Source organism: Cricetulus griseus, chromosome 2 (assembly GCF_003668045.3).
Source record: "Cricetulus griseus strain 17A/GY chromosome 2, alternate assembly CriGri-PICRH-1.0, whole genome shotgun sequence".
NCBI lineage: Eukaryota > Metazoa > Chordata > Mammalia > Rodentia > Cricetidae > Cricetulus > Cricetulus griseus.
This window is the reverse complement of record NC_048595.1, coordinates 118,406,237-118,429,687: the sequence shown is the minus strand read 5'-3', so window position 1 is coordinate 118,429,687 and position 23,451 is coordinate 118,406,237.

The following is a 23,451-nucleotide window of genomic DNA, read 5'->3' as shown; positions in this document are numbered from 1 at the left end:
GAGAGTGTTTGAAACATGACTGGTCCAAAATGGCATGTAGTGGAGAATGTGGAACATCAGATTTTGAAAGCTTAGCATGAAAAGAGGTATGAAAATACATATTGAAATTTACATGTTGAAATATTGAGTAAAATAAACACATTTTCAAATTAAATTTACCTATCATTGACTGATTTTTATCCTGTGTAAAGATCATACATCGAAGCCCTATCCCACAATTTGACTAGAACTGATTCTATGGAAGAGCAAATTAAGGTTAAATGCAGACATTAAAGTGCAGTGGAAAGCAATAGGACTGGTGCCTTCTAAGAAAAAACAAAGACTCAGAAAAAAACATGCACAGAGGAAAGGCTACTGAAGAGCTGCATACAAGTAGTCATCCAGAGGCAGGTGAAACTGGCCTCAGTTTATCCTATAAATCAAGTACTTTGACCTTGAGTTCCTGTCTCCAGAACCATGTTGGATTTTTCAAAGGTATCCTGATAATATTAATATATGAATATTTTAATATCATAAGAAATGGCTAACAATATCTTTAAAATGATCACAACAGTGTATATCTAAGACTTATAAATTAATTTTACAAGATACCACTGTTTTTAGGTCTAGGACTAATGTACAGATGACTTCCTAGGGCGCAAGATGAGCTCATGAACAAATGAGGAAAAATGTGGCAGTTGGTGCCTATATTACTGGGTTGTCTTCCCTAAAACCCAGGAAATATTAATTAACTTGCTATCTCTTATCTCTATCAGAATTGGGTTCCCAAGTATCAATTACAACTTTTTCATTGCCCTAAAGTAGGGTATGAAAGAATTATTCCAACCAACCATAAGCCATGCTAGGTCATATTTAGTGCAGTTTTCAAGAAATAATTTGGAGACAAGAAGAAAAACTGGTGACTACGGACCACGATCCAGTTTATAATCACTGGGGTTACAAAGATAAAGATATAACTAAGAAATTTGCCATACTGAGATATTTGGGGTAGCTACAAGCAGTTTGATAATTTTGATATCTGAAAAATGGTAGGAGAGGTACTGGAAAGATTGTGAAAGTGTATTCAAAAGACAATTTGATTTAGTTTGTGTATCCCTGGGTTTTAGAGGATAGAATGAGTTATACTTATGAGTACAGCACTATAACATTGTCCTATTTTCCATTCCTCCTCCAACACAAAACCTACCTGTTTTTTTTTATTTATGCATGTAGATTTTGCACTGTGATGATTTCTAAAGTAGGTGAGTATTTTGGATAAATTAGTCACTGAGATGTGATAGAGATATATGTGCTTGATACTTGTAACATCAGAATCAATAGAAGCTTTCCAGTTTTGGAGGTGGCTTCAATTCATGACTTAAATCCACATCTAAGCTACCTTCTGTTAGGATCTCTTAAAAGCAGAAGTTAAATAGGAATTACTTGTTAACTGTAATTACAAATTCTGTTCTTCCACACTGCATCACACAAGCATTTTTTTTTACCTTGTGACAAAGCAAGGAAATTGCTATCTTTTGTGCTACCAAGACTTGTGTATCCCACTTGAAATATCCCAGCTACCTTTGCCAGCTTGCCTTCTTAAATTGGAGTCAATATGGGAATGGCTTTGGACACTTCCTTTTATGACTTATAAAAATGATGCTTAATATTTACATTGAACTGAATATGGTGTAAAACAACAATCAACATTAAATTAGAGAAGCTAAGACAATTTAGTAGATATTATATTGTTCTAGGGCTTCTATTGCTGTCATAGACACCATGACAAAAGCAACTTGGGAGTGAAAGGGTTTATTTTGCTTACATATTCCCTGTCTTAGCTCATTGAGGGAACCTGAGGTAGAAACATAAAGCAAGAACTGAAGCAGAGGCTGTGGAAGGTGCTTACCACTGTCTTGCTTCTTCTTGCTCAGTTTGTTTTCTTATACACCCTGGAAACACCTGCCCAGGGGTGGTACCACCCATAGTGGGCTAGACACTCTCATTTTAATCATCAATGAAGAAAAATGTCCACAGTCTTGTCTTTAAACCAAATTTGATGGAAACATTTTTTTTAAAAAAATTTGAGGTTTCTTGTTCTTAGATAACTCCCACTTGTGTCAACCAAAACTGACCACAATACTTAATTATTTACATTCATGAATACAAATATAATCACAATTAATGTGTTCTTTACATTACTTTCTCCCTTACAGTATCAGGGGAAGACTCTCTTGTTTCATAGTTTCAATTATCACAACAGAGTGTTGTGTTGACACAGTCTGTGAAAAATTAGCTCTCTAGTAATGGGACTTGAGTAGATCTCTAAAGACTAAACCCTAACACTCTTTCCAAAGGAAACATCCAGTCCAAACTTCGAGAGATGCAGGATATTTTTGCAAATTTGTAATAAACAGGTAGGTAGATTCTTCAGGTCAATTGGCTGCCTTGATTTCATTTCTTACATAGAAGGACCAGAAGTGAAACTTTCTGGGAAACTGATAAAGAACACTACACAAAGCCACCCATTCTCAACTCTCATAGTTCCTGTTTGGAACATGCTCAACAGAATATCAGATAGTGTGGTTACAGGAAGCTAAACTGGTTTTTTTCTTTGGTATTCAGACAACAAGATCTTTGTAATTACAAAGGAAATTGTATTGTGTATAACCACAAGGAAATTGATAATTACAAGTTAATTACCGCTTTGGTTTTGAGGAAATACAGGGTAAATTATTTAATTTCTTTTTTATATTTTTGGATAAAACGTCATTATACCAGTGTGGTGTAAATCTCACTGTTTCTATCTATCTGGTGTCTATATAAGGAAATGTAAAGATGGGTTTTTGAGGCTGCCATTGTTTTGTATTTTTTAACCCATGAGGAAATCATTATTATTCAATATATTTGTATCTTTTGGTATAAACATCATTTTGAATTATTTCTTAGTAACCTAGGAATTAATAAACATATGGTGCTGGAGAGATGGTTCAGTTGTTAAGAGAACATTTTGCTCATGTAGAGGATACACATTCAGTTACCAGCACCTATTGATGGCACACAGCCATCAGGAATTGCAGTTCCATCAACTGACACTGTCTTCTGATATCCAAGGCACAAGATGAATATGTGATGCACCTACATACAAGGCTAAACACTTACACAATAAAGGTAAAAATAAAAAAATCTAAATGTTTTTAAATAAAGAGTATCAATTACCCCTTTTATAGAAATGTACTACAAAATTAAGGTGAATGCTGTATCTGAGAAATATGCCTAGTGGTCACATACCCGAATTTTAGTTAAATTCCTGTCAGCGGAACTGTTAGAAATTAAAGATCCAAGATAAAATGTGCTCCCATACTTCAAATCTGACCAATTCTATTACATGCACTATTGAAGTATGAAAATTTTCTCCTCGATCAAAATGCTGTAGAGAATTTAGACTGTTATTTTCCCTACTAAAACAACAACAACACCTGAATACTCCCGTTATGAAGAAAGAGTAGAAAGGTCAAATGAAAGATTGAAACAGCCAGCCATAAAATGACTTTTTACATTTTTAAGTAGGTCACAATAATGTATATTATTCTTTCTGTAAAAGTCAGGTTAAGTTTCTCAATTAGGAAAAGATGCATTTATAGAACTTTTTGATTTTTATTGATTTTTGATATCATTTTAAAAATGATGAATAACCATACTACGAGAAGCTGAACTCAAGGAGTATTCCTTGCCCATCTTTATCTGTTATCAAAAATCACCATTCTGGATCACAGTTTTGTGGAATATTGCCTGGTAGAGCAGCTGGGATGAGAGGCCATGAGGACAGGTCATTCTCTTTGACATTTATGAATTTCTGAATGTCCTTGTCCTGGAACTCTGATGTACACGTGAACATAGCCCATGCCTCAGACAAAAGCAAGGTCTCTCACTTGGAACAAGGATAATCTGCTTAAAAATCTAAATCTCTTATAAATGGCTGACGTGTGCAAGAATACTATAGTACATAGCTCTTTGTAAGGCAATTTTAAAAGAAAATGATACACATTTTGCCCAGCCAAGCAATCTGAAAGTTCAAAAGGTAGGAAGCACTTCTCAGCATGAAACTGTCAAACGTATTTGAAGAGAAAGTTAATTACAATTGGCATTTCCAGGCCTTCTGCTGTCCATGACTATCTTACTGAAAGGTGACATTGGTGGCATCCATTCTACAGAAGCTGAGAAATAAAGAATAGCCAAAAGCTGAAGCTCTGCATTCCTATAATATAGAGTGAACAACCCCAGGACCCTTGTCACTTTTTGTAGACACTTTTAAAACTTGGGGCATGTGAAGTGGTTGAAACTGAGCATAAACCAGAATCAGAGAAAGCAGTAGGATCCTAACGTGGTCAGCTGCAGTGTCCTTTCCATGTATAGGAGATGAGAAGGAGTCTTGTTTTCCTCACTTCTATACAAGTTCCTGGGTAGGTTAAGACCTTCATCTGGTAACTTCTTGTTTACTCTTGAGAGAGAGACAGAGAGAGACTGAGAGACAGAGACAGAGACAGTAGAGATATAATAAACTACCATTCAATTAGTCTGGGTTTTGATTAGCATCCCAAAGAAATTAAAAAATAGAGCTTGGTTTTATTCTTAGTGTACTTCTCAGATGAAAAAACACATGAAATACTGCATGGGTTTTGAAAGGTCATTCAGAAAAAAAATGAGTTCCTTATTAATGTCTTGCCATCACTACCTGAGGTAGGATAGCTTGTCTATGATAGTAAATGCTAAGCCTTTCGAGAATATGAAAAGCCAAAAGAAAAAAAATGATGGACCCTCTCTAGGATGCTAAACTAATTTAGTTTTGTGGATATAGAATGCAAACAGAAAAAGAAATCTGATTCATTTAGGAGACTTTTTCTGTTTGAAGGTTTGTATATTCTCCTAACAAAACCCACAGTACAGTTTTATGTACAAACTTAGTCCCTGTTTTTAGGAACAAAGGAATGCACACTGGGGACAGTTTTGAGTAGAGAGATGCTAAAGACAGAAGAGATTATTCTGGGGGATCTGGGGAAAATAGAACCAAAATAAAAACAACATTGTAATATAGCAAGTCTTAAGATTCAGAGAGTTATAGAAGCTGTGCAGCTCTCTGTTTATTTAGAAAAAAATCAGAAGCCATGTTATTGAAAGCATCACATCATACAAAAAATCCGTAGTTTTATACTATTTTCATAGGGTTAAATTAATACCATGATTTTCATTTCAGTAAGAAATTAATGATATGGTAACATTATGTTGACATATGTGAAATAATTGTTTAGTATATACCCATTTCCCTGTTTTGCTTTTGTTAACCAACCAGATAGAGAGTATTAAATTACTATGGGACTCTGACCATAGCTGCCAACAATATTTTTGATGTGTTGTCACATATGAGTAATATGCTCAATATAACAAGTGGATTATTTTCATTTTCTTTTGATTATTTTTGTTCTTGTCTCCTAACTCTCCTACTTCCTTTTTCTCTCCTTCCCTCCCCGCTCCCTCCCTTTGTTTCTTTTGTCTATGAGATAGGCTCTAGCTCAGATGTAACTGAAGTAATCATGAACTGATGTTGTAGGCCTGGTTGGCTTTGAACTCATGATCCTCTGGATATGCTCTAGTATACCTAACTTAGAGTGCTATAAACTTCAACTAATCTATAGAGGTTGTTTCACATTAATTATAGATACCTGTATTTGAATGTTCACATGAAAGTACAAAATATATTGCAGGAATGATAGTTTCAAAAATCCATCTTATACAGTTTTGGTTAGTCATGCTGGTGTGGATACCATGTTTGATGCACAATTTCGAATGTTCTCTTCTGAGAAGTTACACATCTATGGATTATACCAAATGCTACAGGATTTTGCTGAAAGTTCTCTAGAACAATATAATGACAAAAATCTGTACACTAAAATTTGAAAACCTTTATCATGAGTTTAAATAATTATATTAAAATCTGGAAAATTATGAAATCATGTACATTTTAAAGGCCCAATATACCACACTATTTTGACAGCCAACTGTGAACAAAATGTATTTATTGAATTTAATGAGGGTGTTGTGAATTAGGATCTTGCATCCTGCTTTATAGACTAGGTCAAATGCTAACTATGACTTGCTTGAGAAAGGGAATTGGTTGTAATCCTATCTGAAACATCAAATGTTAGCTGTAATTCTTCAATGACAAAATGATCTGAGATAAAATATTATCAAAGCAAACAAGATTCTCGAGGGATGTGATGGTTAAAGAAGTACCCAAGAAATTATATTTTAGGAAAGTTGGATTAGAATTCATTGCCTCAGGACAATGATCCACAGAAATTAAATTAGTCTAAGGAAGTGATCAAAATATGCATTTATTCACTCAGTCAATAAATGTCAAGAAAACACCTACTATGGTGTAGTCATTTGTGTAGACCCTGTGGATGATGCAGTGGCAATAGACCAGCAGATAAATTCCTTGTGCTGACAGAGTGGATCTTATAGTAAGAGATAGCAATAAATAAATAAAAACAGAAAGCAGCCATTTAACACATCATGATGTATTCTTTTCTCATGTGATCCCCCTGATCATTTGAAAAGCACTATACGTGTTACTGGGAAAACCTAATTCTTAAGGTCCTAAGAAAAATTGTAAGTCAGAAAGTCAGAAATGTCATATAGACTATACTCTCTGACTGATGCCTAATATAATTAAAATGCTCAAGTACAAATTACAACTTAATTACATTCATAACACATTAGGCAAAATTTTGATAAACCTCTAATTCTTATATTCGGCAATTAATATTTCATTCTAATTTTGCTTTTACTTCACTTTCAGGGATATTATGGTATGCAAATAAGGGAAAATCTTCCTTCTTTCCTACTGTTTGAATAATTATCATTATTTTTGGTGGCACATAAAGCTTTAATTCTTACTGTCAAGTAGCCATCACTAGCTAGGGCACAAATGACCATTTTTGGACCTGAGAGCTCTCAATTTAGCCAATAAATCCTCCTCATGAGTCTAGCAGATTTCTCTGTTATTCAGACCACTGGGAACTTTATGAAGCAGTTCGTTCTGCCTCTTTCTTATGACAAAATACCAGCATTGTCATCGTCTAAGAAACACAATACCAGAGTCACTAGCTACTGCAATGAGCATATCTTTAGAGAAATAAGAAACTCAGCAAAATATATTCTAAAACATAAAAAGAAATTGTTCCAGCCAAAAGGCAGACCCCTCTTCCTTCCCCGCCATGTAACAGGTTTGGGGATTATTTTTCTTAGAGTCATTCTTAGAATTTTAGAATTGAAAAAAAATGAACATATTCTTCTGTGAATGTAATTGTTTGGCTGTGATCTGAAGGCTAAAAGAGCAGTTCTTTACCTACAAATCCTTGTTGTTTGTTTTGTTTTGTTTTGTTTTTTGTTTAAATTAGGCTCTCTTTGATGTCACTATTTTCAAAATATATATTTCATTTATTTATTAGATATTATGAATTACTAAAATTGGTCAATTAATGGATTATCATTTCCCTTAAGGGTAGAATTATTCTGCTTTCCCTATTTATTAATTATTTTATCTGCAGTAGCAAACACTGCACATAGAAAGTAATATAGAAGAATGGAGTTGGTCCAATTTGTGCACTAGTGTAAATAGATGAACTTAACTTTAACAAATAATGAGTAGAGCATCTAATGTTAGAAAACCAATTGGTTATTCAGAATTTGGCTGGCTTTTAAAGAAATGCTCAAAATCTAGTGGCAAATTTAATTAAAGCAAGTAGTCATGAAAATGAAAATGAGAATCCTAGGAACAACCAAAATATATTTAATATAGAATTCTTCCCTTGAATGCATAATGTTTTCACAAGGTAAGGACTTAAAGTTTATTTCATTTTTAAAACAGAAGTCTAAAATCCAGGGAAGTCTAACCACTTGGGTCAAATTAAGGGAATTTCAAGAATGGGAGTAAAAGAGGGGAGAGGTGAGGTCTTACTGTAAGTTCAATTTTGTTTCCATTTAGATCATGTTAGTTTTGACTTAGTTTAATCATAATAATGTCAGTCAATAGGCCACTAGCTGGGCTTTAGACAACATTTTAGGCCGAGTAAAGAAAGTACATAATCATCTCTGTTTTCACCAATAGGAAGAAATTCAAAGCTTTAGATCCATTGATACTCAAAAAGGGCTGTTTAAGAGCATACTTTGGTCACTGAGCAATAGAAATACAATTGAAAACAGGGACTGACTCTGGCAAGCCCACAGAAAAGTTGTAGATCTCATTGAAATCAGATGTAAGTGTCCTCATAGTGACAGAGTGGTCCTGGCAGAAGGTGGACTTCTGTTGGTAACCTTACAAACAACCTCCTCTGGGAGCAATCTGGGCCTAGGTAAGACTCCTGACATTGGCCTTTGAGTTTTTCACAAAGTTATTTCGTTCTTAATGTCATGAATCATGGAAATGCATTTTTTTCTTTTTTGCTTAAACACACCGGCTTGAAATGTGTGTCTAGGAATTTCTTAGTTGCTGTCTAGGAATGTCCATTTGAAGACAATCATCAGGCAAACACATTTTTTTTCTGTGTGTGATGTTTCTTTTTTTTTTTTTTCTCCTCAAAAGTAGGAATTGTCTTTGTCTTTTCCTCAGAAAGAACTACTACTGAAACCCCAGTGCCCTCTTCACTCCCACACCCCTACACAAAGACACTCCTTAATTGTATTACTGTTAGGTTGACCTCCAACCCCAACTAAAATGAGGACAAGGCTAGTTTTGTGTTTCGTGGGATAACAATTTATGAGCAATTAAAAATGAAGGGACACAAAGCATTCATCACGGTCCCAGCCAGACAGGCAGCTGAGGTCAAAGGCTCTAGCAATGAAGTGTGCACAATATATTTTTATTTCTGTTTTCACTAAGAAGGAAACGGGTTAGCTAAAAATTATGGCATGCAGCCTCCAGTTCAAAATAGGTGCACTTAATCTTTGGAGACAGTTCATGCTTAGACAGATAGGTTATGACAGCGCATGCAAAGAAACACACATGCACAGTTGCACATACAGCGGTGTGTGTGAAGAGAGAGAGAGAGAGAGAGAGAGAGAGAACCTAAGTATCATGTAATGTGATGTTGGAAAATGAAAGATTTTACCTAAGTACCATGTAATGTGATGTTGGAAAAATGAAAGATTTTACTAGTGCAATCTAGTGCAATTTGTATACAATTTCAAACAGAGAAATGTGCTGAATAAATATTCATTATAATTTTATGGCCAAATATATATTTCTTTCTTCTTGCCCTATTATGGAAAAATATAAGATTTTAAGGTATAATTCCTCTTGACACATTTCTCAATCTGTTTGAAGTAACATGAGAGTTTTATCATTTTATTTTCCCAGATCATCCATGGTATATTATGTGAAACTTGAAATTAATGTCTGGTGTGTTGAGCTTCAGCTGGGGCTACACATCAGTGCACATGCTGCTCAATGGGATGAACATGTTCTGTAAATTTTGCTTCTTTCTTAAAATCTAACACTGATTTTATGAGTTGAGGTGCAGGGGTAGGAAGTATTGCTGAATTTATTGATGCAAAGCCATTAATCAATGTCACAGTTGTATTTTAATATGCTTAATTTTATAGAACAAGAGGTCTATAATAAATACAACGTGCTTTTATTCCACTGTATCAGTGTGAACAAGAACCAAATAGTGATGACTGAAAAGTTCTTCACAGGAGTGACAGTGACAGAGTTGATTATCACAGACTGAGAGGGCCTCATCTTCTCCTCAATAATTTGCCACTTAGGAATGCCACTTATAAAGGAGTAATTTGGTTTGTACCCAAACTATATCACTTTGTTAGAATTTATACATTAAAAACTAGCAATAGTTAACTAAGACTAACATAGCTTTCTTCCACTAGGAGATACTTAGGCTTTTCCCTAGCAACATTCTGATAGTACAGGATTTAAAACGGTATCATTTTCCAAACTTTTTTGTAATTTTATTATTTAAAATTAAATCTATCCTAATTATCTACATTTTGACTGTTGAAAATATTTGTACTTTTATATATTAATTTTCAAGTTTTCTTTGGCTTTGATAAAACTGTGAATGATTTCTTGAATACAGTATATTCTTAAGGAGAATAAGGGTAAATGAAAAATAAGGAAAGAAAAAAGAAATACACCTCTCTTAGTCAGGAAGTGGTGAGAAGTCAGGATTTGCTTGTGGGAAATACCTAATTTGCACTTTATGTGACACATACCCTAAGGAGAGGAGAATTTGTCTTAGTCCTGGTTTCTCTTGCTGTAACAAAACACCACCACTGAAGCAACTAGTAGAGAATAGAGTTTATTTGGCTAATTGTGGTCAAAGTCCTTTAAGAAAAGCTGAGGCTCAAACAAGGCATGGACCGGGAGGCAGAAGCCCATCCAGAGTCCATGGAGAAGTACTTCTTACTGACTTGCTCCACCTGGCTTTCTTAGCCTGCTATCTTTATAGTACATAGAAACACCAAGTTGGGGTGGTACCACATGTGGTCAGCTGGGCCTTGCCACATCAACCATCAATCAAGAAAACATGCTGCAGGTTTGCCCACAGGCCATTCCTCAACTCCCTTTTCCAAAAGACTCCAGTTCATGTCAATTTGAAATAAAGGTAGCCAGCAGAAGAAAGCTAGAGCCAACTCATTTAGGAGACAGAGTCTTTACATTGTGAAGACTTCAAGTCTTCTTTCTGTTTGTAGAATCAGGGCTATTCCACCACATAGATTGAACAAATTCTATTTATTTTTCACTTAAGTGATGCAGATTATCCTTTAACCACCTGCACAGATCATAAAATGTTTTTCTCACATATACACTAAACAATGACAGTTATTGAAAACATTATAACATAAGTTTTTCTAATTTTTCCTACATGTATATATTGAATATCACCTCACACTGCTTTTTATTCTGAACATTGTATATTATTTTTATTTTCCAGCATCAAATCTTTAATTTTTGAGTACACATAATATTGTTCTCAGTGCTAATATTTGCATATGCTGTTAGATTTTATTTGCTAATCTTTTATGTAGAGAGGGGGGAGAGATGAGCAAAGGGGTAAAGACCATGTTGGTGAAACCCATAAAAACAGATAACCTGAGCAAGTGTTAGCTCTCAGATATCTGTCTGACAGCTGAGGAAACTGCAGAAGACTGAATCAGGTCCCCTGAGTGTGGGTGTCAGTTGGGAGGCCTGGGCAGTCTATGGGGCCTCTGGCGAGTGGAAGCAGCATTTATCCCTAAGGCACAAATAGACTTTGGGAGCCCATTCCCTATGGAGGGATACTCTCTCAGCCTAGATACACCAGGGAGGGGCTAGGCCCTGCCCCAAATGATGTGTCAGACTCTGATGACTCCCCATGGGAGGCTCACCCTCCCTGGGGAGGGGATGGGGGTGAGATGGGTGGTTGGTGGGGTACATGGGAGGACAGAAGGGAGAGAGAACTGGGATTTGTATGTAAAATAATATATATATAATATATATATATATATATATATATGTATATGTATATGTATATGTATATGTATATGTATATGTATATGTATAGAGAGAGAGAGAGAGAGAGAGAGGATTTAACCAAGGAAGCAAAAGACTTATATAATGAAAATTGCAAAATATTGCTAAAAGAAATTAAAGATGTTTTTAAAAATTAGCATCTATGTTTCCAGATATGTTGATTTGTAATTTCATTTGTATAAGTCTCTCACATATTTTTAGATACATGAAAATGGATCTAGCAGCATTTCTTTATTCTGCATTTCCTACAATAAAACTACATATATAAGGACATTATACCATTTTTTACATTGCGCCATGGAAAGTACCATTGAAATTACTGGGATTTGGAGATTCTTTTCAGTGGAAAGATTTTGATTATAAGGTCAATTTTTTTAACATGTATCTATTCAGATATTATATCTACTGTACTAGCTATGTAAGTTATGTTCCTCAGGCATTTGTTTATTTTATGCAAATTGTTTATTTACGTAAATTACACAAATTGTTTATTGTAGAATTTATTGACATAAAGTTTTATGTGTTTCCTTACCAAATTCATGCATTTAGGATTTATTTTGATATGTTTGAATGTCTTGTGTTGGAATTATTTATTTTCTTTAATTTTTTCTTCATCTGTCCTTGTTCATATGTCATTGTATAGGCATATAATTTTATCAACCATTTGAAGAAATAGCTGTTCTTATCTTTTACTGTGATTAATAAAAAAGTAAAATGTACATGAGGAAGCAGGAAGATCGAATTGGGGGAAGAACAGAGAAGGAAAGCAAAGAAATTGATACCTTAATAGAGGGAGCCATTATAGGTTTAAAGAGAAATCTGGCACTAGGGAAATCTCCAGGGATCCACAAGGATGACCCCAACTAAGAATCTAAGCAATAGTGGAGAGGTGCCGTAAATATCCTTCCCCTATATTAAGATTGATGACTACCTTAATGTCATCATAGAGCCTTCATCCAGTAGCTGATAGAAGCAGAAGCAGACATTCACAGCCAAGCACTGAGCTAAACTCCTGGAATCCAGTTGTAGAGAGGGAGAAGTAGTGAGCAAAGGGGTCAAGACCTTTCTGGGTAAACCCACAGCAACTGCTGGCCTGAGCAACTGGGATCTCATGGACCCCAGTCTGACAGTTGGGGATCCAGCACAGTACTGAACTAGCACCCCTGAATGTGGGTATCAGTTGGGAGGCCTGGGCAGTCTATGGGGCCTCTGGCAGAGTGGAACCAGTATTTATCCCTAGTGCATGAATGGGTTTTTGGAGCCCATTCCCCCATGAAGGGATACTCTCAGCCTAGGAGGGCCTCGGTCCAAATGATGTGACAGACTTTGATGATCCCCCATGGAATGGCTCACTCTCCCTAGGGAGTAGATGGGGGTGGAATGGTGTCAGAGGGGGGCATGTGAGGATGGGAGGGAGAGGAAACTGGGATTGGGTTATAAAATAAGATTGTTTTTATTTAAGTACAAATTAATTTGAAAGAGAAAAGCAAAAAAAAATGCAATGATTATAACAGATTTGAAACAAAACCAAATCATCCTATTGTAAGGACTTCAAAACTAATTCAAAAGTCTGTGAAGAAACAGAGATTTGGCTGAGCTGTTTATAAATATTTTGAATTAGGTTTGGTTATACTGAGAGTTTAGTTTCTTTGAAATCTATTTATACATCTATATTTTCTGCCTGTATTTAAAATAGATTTTTTCTTCTATGATTTCCCTCCCTTTTTTCCTTCCAACTCCTCCCCATCTCATCTCCCTTTTAGATCCGTGCCCTTTTTGTCTCTCATTAGAAAAAAACAGGTTTCTATTGAATAACAATAAGATAATATAGAAATCTAACACATTGGAATTGAAAAAAACAACACAAGGAAAAGAGCCCAATAGAATGCAAAAGAAACAGAGACCTACTGGTTTGCAGACATTTCATAAAACTCTAAACTGGAAGCCACAATGTGTACAAAAGGGCCTGTAGTGCATAAAATGAGAATTAAAATAAAATAAATATAAAATAAAAATAAGATAAAATAAAAAAATGGAGAGACCAGCCATGACATGTCTGGAGACAATAAACCTCCAAAGATGCCTCTGAATTAATTTGCTGTTGGTCATCTATTCAGGGCATGCAGCCCACAATTAAGAGTATGTTTCTCTCGTGAGACTCCCTTGGTGAAAACTAAATTTTCATTTGCAAGTGACCGTCAGTTGAAGATAGCTTCTGGATTAGGTATGGGGCCATGTGTCTACTTTTCCTTTCAGCTCTAGGACCCTATCTAGTGCAGACCTATGCAGGTCTTTTGTATGACATTCTAGTCTCTGTGTGTTCATGTGTGTATCAATCATGTTGATTTAGAGGACCTTGTTTTCTTTGAGTACTCCATCTCCATTGGCTCTTACAACCTTTCTGCCTCTTCTTCCACAGGGTTTCCTGAGCTTTGAGATAGGGGGTTTGGTGGAGATACTAGATTTAGGGGTGAATGTAACATTGCCTCTCATTCTGTGGTTGATATCTGGCTGTGGGTGTCTGGATTTGTTCCCATCTACAACAGGAGAAAGCTTCTCTAGTGAGGGCTAAGCAAGGTACTCATCTATGAGTATAGCATAATATCATTAAGATATATATATATATATATTATATATATATATATATATATATATATATGTGTGTGTGTGTATGTGTGTGTGTGTGTGTGTGTGTGTGTGTGTGTGTGTGTGTTATGTATATGTATGTATCACTATACTTAAGGATGTGTGTGTGTGTTTATTTGGTTTTACCCTAGGTCCCTGGGATATGTAGTCACACTTCTTGGTCACACAAGCATTATCAGGTATGAGTTCCCTCTTATGGAATAGGACTTCATTCAAATCAGACATTGGTTGATTACTTCCACTAACTTTGTGCCACCATTGCAGTAGTATATCTTGTAGGCAAGACAACACCATAGATCAAAGAATTTGTGTCTAAATTGGTGTTTATGTTTCTCTTTTGGCAAGGTGCAAAGCACTTTCTTATACAAAAGGTGCTAGAATCTAAAAGTGAAGTCTCTATATAGGCACCACCTTGACTTCCTCTTGTCCAATGTGGTGTGTGTTTTCCTCGCCAGTGGGGTACAGTAATCTATAGTTTTGTCAATAGCTGGGGTTGTTTGGGCATTGCTATGGTGCCACTTTGACCAGCTTAATTATATGTAATCTAATTCTGATACTGGAAGCTTCATTTGGTGACAGGAGATGGCCAGTTGGGGGTATCTCTCCCCTATTATTTGCTGATTTCATTTAAATCATCTTCATACAATCTCTCTCCCTAAGAGAAGGAGACCAGGATAAATTCTTTATGAAGTTCAAGTTTTTTTATTTTGAGGCACACAGAGCAGGTTGTGGTCACAAAATCCTGTAACTTCAGTGGTAGACGTGGTGTTACGATAAATCTTTCCGCAAATAGCCACCCAAGCCCTACTGCCACGTTTGTGCTCTACACCAGCTGCCCGCCTGAGTTAGGGCCCAAATTAATACACAGAAACTTGCATTAGGTTCAAATGCTGCTTGGCCAATGACTAGGATTTCTCATCTGTTAGCTTAGTCTTAATTATCATAAACTGATATATTTTATAAGACTTATCTTATAGAGGATGCCTTTCGCTGGCACCCTCTCTTGCCGGTGGCTAACATGGTGCCCCTGGAGGAGGAAGGGGAAAAAGGGAACCCTTTGTGTTTCCTTTGCTTAACTATGAGTCTCCTTGCTATGTCACTTCCTGCCTGGATCACCACTTCTGTATTACATTTCCCAGAATCCTCTTTGACTCCTAGTCCCTTCTAACTTGCTGTCTCGTTGGCCAAACAGTATTTTATTTAACAATCAATAATTTAAACATACACAGAAGTACTTCCCTCATCAAAGTGGCACTGAGCTGAGTAAACAGGGACTTATGTAGGTAAAAAAAACTACAAGTTTGGGACATTCCATCGATACAGCTCTGGTCAGCAGATAGCAGTTAGTATTTCATCCCAGTAACTCCAATTAGACAGTTAGTTCTATGGGGCAGTGGGAGAAATGCATAACCTTGGCTGTCCTGTAACTTGCACTGTAGACCAGGCTGGCCTCAGACTCACAGAGATCTACCTTTCACTGCCTCCCAAGTGCTGAGAATAAAGATGTGCACCACCACCTGGTTTTAGCTGAGGGATATTGTGGGACTCCTAACCATAATGCAAATTCTAATGCTAACTCTAACCCTAAACCTAACCCTAACTCTAAACTTAACTCTAACTGTAAACCTAACACCAACCCCTAACCATAACCATAACTCTAACCCCAAATGTAAATTAGCAAGCATGACAGCATATGAAATTTTAATAAGAATGGGGCACAACTGAGTCACCATGGCATGTCTTTTTTTTTTTTTGAGGAGTAGAAAGCCTTGCATTTACAGAAGCCTAGTGATATAGGTTAGCAAAATTCCTGAGGGACAGGGTGACCTGAGTTTTATCTTGAGGTCAGATCAGAATTTAGCATATATTTCTTCTCATTTCAAAAGTAAAACAAATCATGGATTCCATTTTATGCTAGCCAACTACTCTTGGTTATATCATAAGTGTTACAGATCTAGAGGGAAATGTATCCTGGATACTAGAAGCTAGGCTATACCTATAGCTATGTTCTGGTGGGGAATGGTTTCCCTGAATGAATATAGCAACCCTGCTGCTCTCTAAAAGAACTGCTACAGCTCAGCTGTGCTTCACATGGCTAAGGGAGCTTTTCTGAAGAGATGTCCATTGCTTCTCTGCTCGACTCCACTAAGAGAATTTCCTGGCAGAGATGTAGCGATTCTTCTCCTGCTCCAGTGAATGTTGTTACTTCTCTGCTTCACAGCACTTTGGTGAAAGAAAGACTTCCCCATTTAGGAGATTTATTGGGAGGCAAGAATCCCGGAGAGTGGCTAGCTCTGTCAGGGTGGAAAAGGAAACTCCCAGCTAAACAGTTACAAGGCTTATATGGTATTTTTTAGGGGTGAAGTTTTTCCAGGGTGAAGACTTTTGGGGTGAGATTTCAAACCCTAAGGTTGAACAAATTCAGAGATTGGCTGGATTTTATGGTCAAGGATTGATTAGTTTCATGCTCAGGACTGGTTAGGTTTCCTGCTCAGGGATTGCTTAGTTTTCATGGTGAGTTGGCCAGGAACAGAGTGTGTTTCTTTGGCTCTGGTTTCAGGGCCAGAGTGTGTTTCTTTCACTGGCCCTATAACCTGACACATAGGTCCTGCCCTATAATGTGATTGATATACTTAGTGACACTTCACTGTAGAAAACTATTTTCCATTTTCATGAAATTAACAACTGATTACAGGTTGGACTTCGTATCTTCTTCCACATCTCAGGGCTGGGATTTTGTCAGTTTTGAACCTGTTCAAGTCTTGTACATGCTGTCACAGTCTTTGTAAGTTCATATTTGTATCACCCAGTTGTGTTTGATAGTTTTCTTGGAGTCATCTACCGTCTCTGACTCTTAAAACTTTCTACTTCTTTTAGGTATGATATTCAATGGAGAGTTTTTTTTATGGTCTTCTCTATTTGTTGTTTTGTACTTCTTGTATCTGTATAGGTATACCTTCCTTTGTTTGATGGCCTTTGCCAGATTATTCTCCTCCTTCTATGCCTGTACCTCAAATATTTTGTCTTTCATGGTGTCCCACAATTCTTGCATGTTCCTTTTCTATATTTTTAATGTTTTATTTTCTATCTATCTATCTATCTATCTATCATCTATCTATCTATCTATCTATCTATCTATCTATCTATCTATCCTCTGTATGTTCTTTGCTTGGGCAGTCTGATTTCTGTAATTTGTCTCCAAGTTCTGACACTCTATTTTCTATTTTATCCATTCTACTTTTAAAAGTTTCCTCTGTCTTTTTTATTTTGTTATTGAAAATTTCAATTCCATCTTCAATTAGCTTTCAACTTTAAAATTCTGAATTCTTTTCATCATTTCATTGAGTTTCATTCTTGTGTTTTCTTGGGTATCCCTCATGTGTTTATTGTTGTTTTTTTTAAGTTCATTGAGCTCTTCATGTGTTTTTTTTTTAACTTCTTGAATTCTTTGATAAACTTTATGATTATTCTTTAACTTCTGCGTTAGGTTTCATCGAGGTTTCATCTCCACTTTCATTGGAGAATATTTGTCTAGGATTGATGGATTGACTGGGAAAGATGTACTGTTTTAGCTTTTGATATTGTTTGTGTGTGTTCAATGAGACCTGGACATAGGAACTTCTTCCATTAATTATGTATGTGGTGTGAAAGTCTAGGGTACAAGAATTGAGTAGCAGCTTGATTTTGATTATGCTGTTACCCAAGGTGGGTTGATTTGAGAGCAGGTATGGGGAGTTGTGTAGGGAGATATGGGAACATCCTTACCCTCGGTGCCAAGAGTTGCAATATCCATGGCACTCTTTACCTTTAATTTTCTAAACATTGACGCTCAGGGCCATACTGTGGCTGAGCGCCAGACCTCAGAACCTGAAAGGCCAAAGGAAATGGTAAAATGGAAAGATATCTTAACTGGTCTTTGGAGAGGCCCGATTCTATTCTCATAAGATCCAGGGGAGCTATATGTGTTTTTCCACAGGACGAAGAAAATCCCCTGTGGATCCAGGAAAGACTCACCCGAAGAGCCCCTTCGGACCCTCAAAAGTCGGAACTCCACCTTCTCCCCGGGAGTTGAGAGCCGCTATTATCCAGATTAACTCCATGCACCTTGACCTGTCCTTGATGGAGGGATTGCCATCATAGATCGCTTCAGCTGTCTCCTATTTTAAGGAATGGGTGGGGGTGGGATTGTTTGGTGCAGCCGTTTGCTGCGGATTGGTATTGCTTCTCTGGCTGGTCTGTAGGCTCAGGGCTCAAACTAAGAGAGACAAGGTGGTTATCGCCCAAGCGCTTGTAGCTTTGGAACAAGGGGCTTCCACTGACATTTGGTTAAAAATGCTTAAGCAATAGGCCGCCGGCCAGACAGTTCTTGCACACCCGGAGCCTAGGCTCATTGCACAGGGTAGAGTGCCTGGCTTGAGCAGCCCATGAGGGATGTCGAGCAAGGCAACTCACAGAGAGTTGCCCAGTATGCAGGCTTCTCTGGGAGGCATGTTGTCCTGCATAAGGGTTGCCTGCCCTAGTCTCCCTTTCCCAGAAAAACAGCAGAGGACAGGTCGAGAGTGCTTCGGGTCAAGCTAACAGCCTGATGGCGACTCTCGTACACAGTCTTAATGTTTGATTGGGAAGGTACAACCTCTGCCTCTATCCCTCAACATATGGGTGACCTATTTGCTTGTAAAAATATGAAGCCTTATCATTAATTAATAAAAAAGGGGGAGATGTAGGGAGCCATCCCTGCATTCTCCATTACAAGACGGCGCCTGCATCCGGCAGGCACCGAATGTAAACAAGTTAGTGCGCAGGCTCTGGGTAACTTTCCATCCCTTGGTCTCTGCCTCTCCCATGGCGTCATATGGTTCGATGAGCTGCAGCCAATCATGGGGTGACACGTCCGAGGCGCGGTTGCCAGCCTATATAAGGGATGGGTTTTTGGGAGTTCGGGGTCTCCGCTCTGTAAGCTTATGCTCTCTCTCTCTCAAGATGCATTAAAGCTTTACTGCAGAAGGATCCGAGTGTCCTGTGTCGTTCTTGCTGGCGAGACGGTAGTGCAGGACAGAGTAGGTGGGTCAATCTTCAGAAGTTTATGTTGATTTTTTTCATTAGCAGAATGGAGGTGACCTCAAGTAAGGAATCAAAAAAACTTGAGAATGGGACAAATGCCTGGATCTACTTGGGCTGGTACATAAGCTGTAAGGTGTGCTACCTGAGCTTTTCCTGAGAGTGTGAAGATGGCATGGGTGGAACAAGGTCTCAGGCACAGACCAAGTGAGGCCATCACACAAATCTATATCTCAGGCTAGTTCTAGAGGTTGGATTGATACAGGCTGTTTAAGGTTCAGTGCATTCACCAGGCTAGATCAGGGCACAGGAGGTGATATTTGTACTAAGTGTGGTGCTTGCATATGGTATGGGTGGGGTTAGAGTCTAGAAGTCTTAGAAGGTTAGGTCAATGTATAGCATCTGCCACTTGGGGTAAACCTGAAGAGTGATAAAATGCAGGTGTGGGTCATCAGGCTGGGCAGGTAAAAAAGTTGTATGAACCACAGAAGTTCTATAGATTGTGATGAATCACATGGACTGGCCTGGAAGATGGGATGTGTAACCATCAACAAACAAAACATTTGGGAATTGTATAGGCAGGGCTCACTAGACTTGTTTTGGTTTTAGACATGAAATCTTAGATAAGTCTAGGGATTGGGAAGAGTACAGGTTAAATAGGATCAAATAGACTGACTTATATGCCATCCTATAGCCTTCATCCAGCAGCTGGTGGAAATAGAAGCAGATACCCACAACTAATCAACAAACTGAACTGGAACCCAGATGCAGAGAAGGAAGAGTAAAGAGCACAGGGGTCCAGACCAGGGTGATGAAACCCACAGAAACAGCTGACCTGAACATCTGGGAACTCTTGCTTCCCAGACTGATAGCTGGAATGCCAGCATGGGACTGATCCAGACCCCAGGAACATGGGTGTCAGTGAGGAAACCTCGGAAATCTACAGCACCTCCTGTAGAAGTTCAGTACTTATCCCTAGCATTTAAGGTAGCCTCTCCACTGTTGCCTAGATTGTTAACTGGTGTCATCTATGTAGATCTCCACACATTTCCCTAGTGCCTGATTTCTCTGTAAACCAAAAATGTCTCCCTCTATTATGATATCTCCATTCTTGTTATCATCTATTCTTCCCATTACTCAAACTTTCTGCTCCCTCATATCCTCTGAATCCTTCTTCTTCTCCCCTTCTCATTCTCCTAGCTCCCTCCCCCCTCTTCTCATGCTCCCAATTTGCTCAGCAGATCTTGACCCTCTCCCCTTCTCCAGGGGACCATGTATGTTTCTCTTAGGGTCCTCCTTGTTTATTAGCTTCTTTGGCAGTGTGGATTGTAGACTGGTAATGCTTACTCTATGTCTAAAATCTGCATATGAGTGAGTAAATACCATGTTTGTTTTTTTGCGATTGGGTTACCTCTCTCAGAATGGTTTCTTCTAGATCCATTTTCCTGCAAATTTCAAGATTCCATTGTCTTTTTCTGCTGAGTAGTACTCCATTCTGTAAATGTACCACATTTTCTCTATCCTTTCTTTGGTTTAGGGGAATCTAGGCTGCTTCCAGTTACTGGCTATTACAAATAGTGCTGCTATGAACATTGTTGAACAGATGTCCTTGTTGTATGAATGTTCTTCTTTTGGGTATATGCCTAAGAGTGGAATTGCTGGATCTTGTGGTAGACTGATTCCCATTTTTTTTTTTGAGGAGTCGCCATACTGATTTCCAAAGTGGCTGTACAAGTTGGCACTCCCACCAACAGTGAAGAAGTGTTCCCCCTTCTCCACATTCACTCCAACATGAACTGTCATTGGTGGTTTTGATTTTGGCCATTCTGACAGGAGTAAGATGGTATCTCAGAGTTGTTTTGATTTGCATTTCCCTGATGGCTAAGGATGTTGAACACTTTCTTATGTGTCTTTCAGCCATTTTAGATTCATCTATTGAGAAACGACAGCCCACAGACTAGGAAAAGATATTCACCAACCCCACATCTGACAGAGGGCTGATCTCCAAAATATACAAAGAACTCAAGAAGCTAGTCTCCAAAACACCAAACAATCCAAATAAAAAATGGGGTACAGAACTAAATAGACAATTCCCGTTTCTTTTTTGACATAGTTTATGAGTATTGTATTTTTGCAAGCAAAATGTAGACTTTGTCTCATTTATTTTGTTATGCTATACTCTATTACACATGTCTAAATACTTTTTAAAAATTTCCTGGTTGTTTCTTCTGTTATTTATAAATGATTTAGAAATATCTCATTTATTTCCAAGGCAGTAAAGAACAGATCCAGTGTGATTGAAATGTTTTTATATTTTCATGAGATTGATTGTATAGTATCACATATGATCTAAATAAGCAAATATTTCATGCATATTTGCAAAAGAAGCTACATCCTGAACTTTCAGGGAAAGTGTTTTAAAGTTTCTTTTGAGTCATATTAGTTGGTAGTTGCTTAGAACCTTTATATTTCAGAGTAATTTTTTCCTCTATCACCTACTGAGAAAGGATGCAGAATATCTACATTTGATGTATTCATAATCTTTTAGTTTTGTCAGTTCTTTTCATGTGTTCCATGATCATCTACTGATATAGAGGTATATATATTTCATATATATTTCATGAGGAAATGCACCCATTACTATTATAATGTACTCTATCTCTATAAATTAATATTATATATAAATCTATAAATTAAACACTTAAACAAGTTTAATTTCATTTGTTCCTAATTTGTGCTCTTGTTACACATGCAACTTCCATGAATTTTATTGGTGTAACAGTCAATGCATGCTGTGACAATAAGCTATGATAATTTATGTGTTAATTTGCTAGTTGATTATGATTTTCTTCAAATTTTTGCTATTATGAATAAATTTACAACCATAGCAATATTTCTTTTGAGGGTACATATACTATCGCTTATATAAAAGCTTACATACATAAGTGTCTAAGCACACTGTAGGTTTTTGCTTAGCTCTCTGTAAACCTGTCAGGAAATTTCCCAAACCTTTTTGATTTTGCACTATCAGCATAAAAGGGCTTAGATTGCTTCAGATATTTGTGTATATTTGGTATCTTACAGACTTAATTGTAGATATGCTATTTGGAACAATGTATTATCACACTATAGTTTTAACTTATATTACTAATGAGTTATTATGGTTATTTTTTGCATGACCCCATTTTGTGGGGGACAATGATCAAGATCTAGGCTTCCTTTAAGAATGTAGGAAAAGAATGTAAAATTGAGTCTTCAAGTTTTTTCCATGAAGCAAGAACTCTTTATTTTCTGTGTGCAAGTCTTTTAACAGAAGTGTGTTTACCAGTGTTGTCTTCAAGTTTCATAATTGTGTGTTTCACCATACAAGTTCAAATGATTGTAAATGGTAACAAATAATTTTTAAAATGGTTGTGCTCTTCATGTTGTATGTAAGACATCTTTGTCTACTGCCCAGCAAAGAAAATAATCAACTGAGAGGAGACATCCCATATGTAAAGAGGAAATTTTCTCTAGCCATATATTTGAAAAGGGGTCAGTATCTAGAATAAATAATTAATAAAACTAAAAATAAATCAAGTAACCCAATTAGTAAATAAGTAATAAAATGGAAATTTCTGAAACCATGAACTAAAAATCTCCAGCACACTTTTGAAAAATATTCTACCTTACCTACAGCTAAAGAAATGCAAATTAAATTGATGAGATTGCACTGCAACTCAGCCAAAATCACAACAGTTAAGAAAACACACACTATAGCTTCTAGTTAGTGTTTTTATAGAACCCCTGAATGTGTGAGTGAATGGCATTCTGGCTTTTGTGCCCTCTCTGGGTCTCTTTTCCTTCTGTTGGTTTACATTTTCAAACTTTGATGTGATAGTTTTTATTTCATCTTATATTTCATTATCTCTTAGAAACATAGTCTTATCTAATGAGAGGCAGAAAGGAAGTAGATCTGGGTGGGAGAGAAGGTGAAAAGGAACTGGCAGTAGTAGAGGAAGAGGAAACTGAAATCAGTATATACTAACTGAGAAAAGAATCTATGTTTAATAGAAAGAAAATAAATAACAATCAATTCCAGCAAAAAGAGAATGTGGACAAAAGGACCCCTCCTACCATGCTGGGGAGAATGGGAACTAGTCCATCCACTGAAGAAATCAATATGTAAGTGCTTCAGA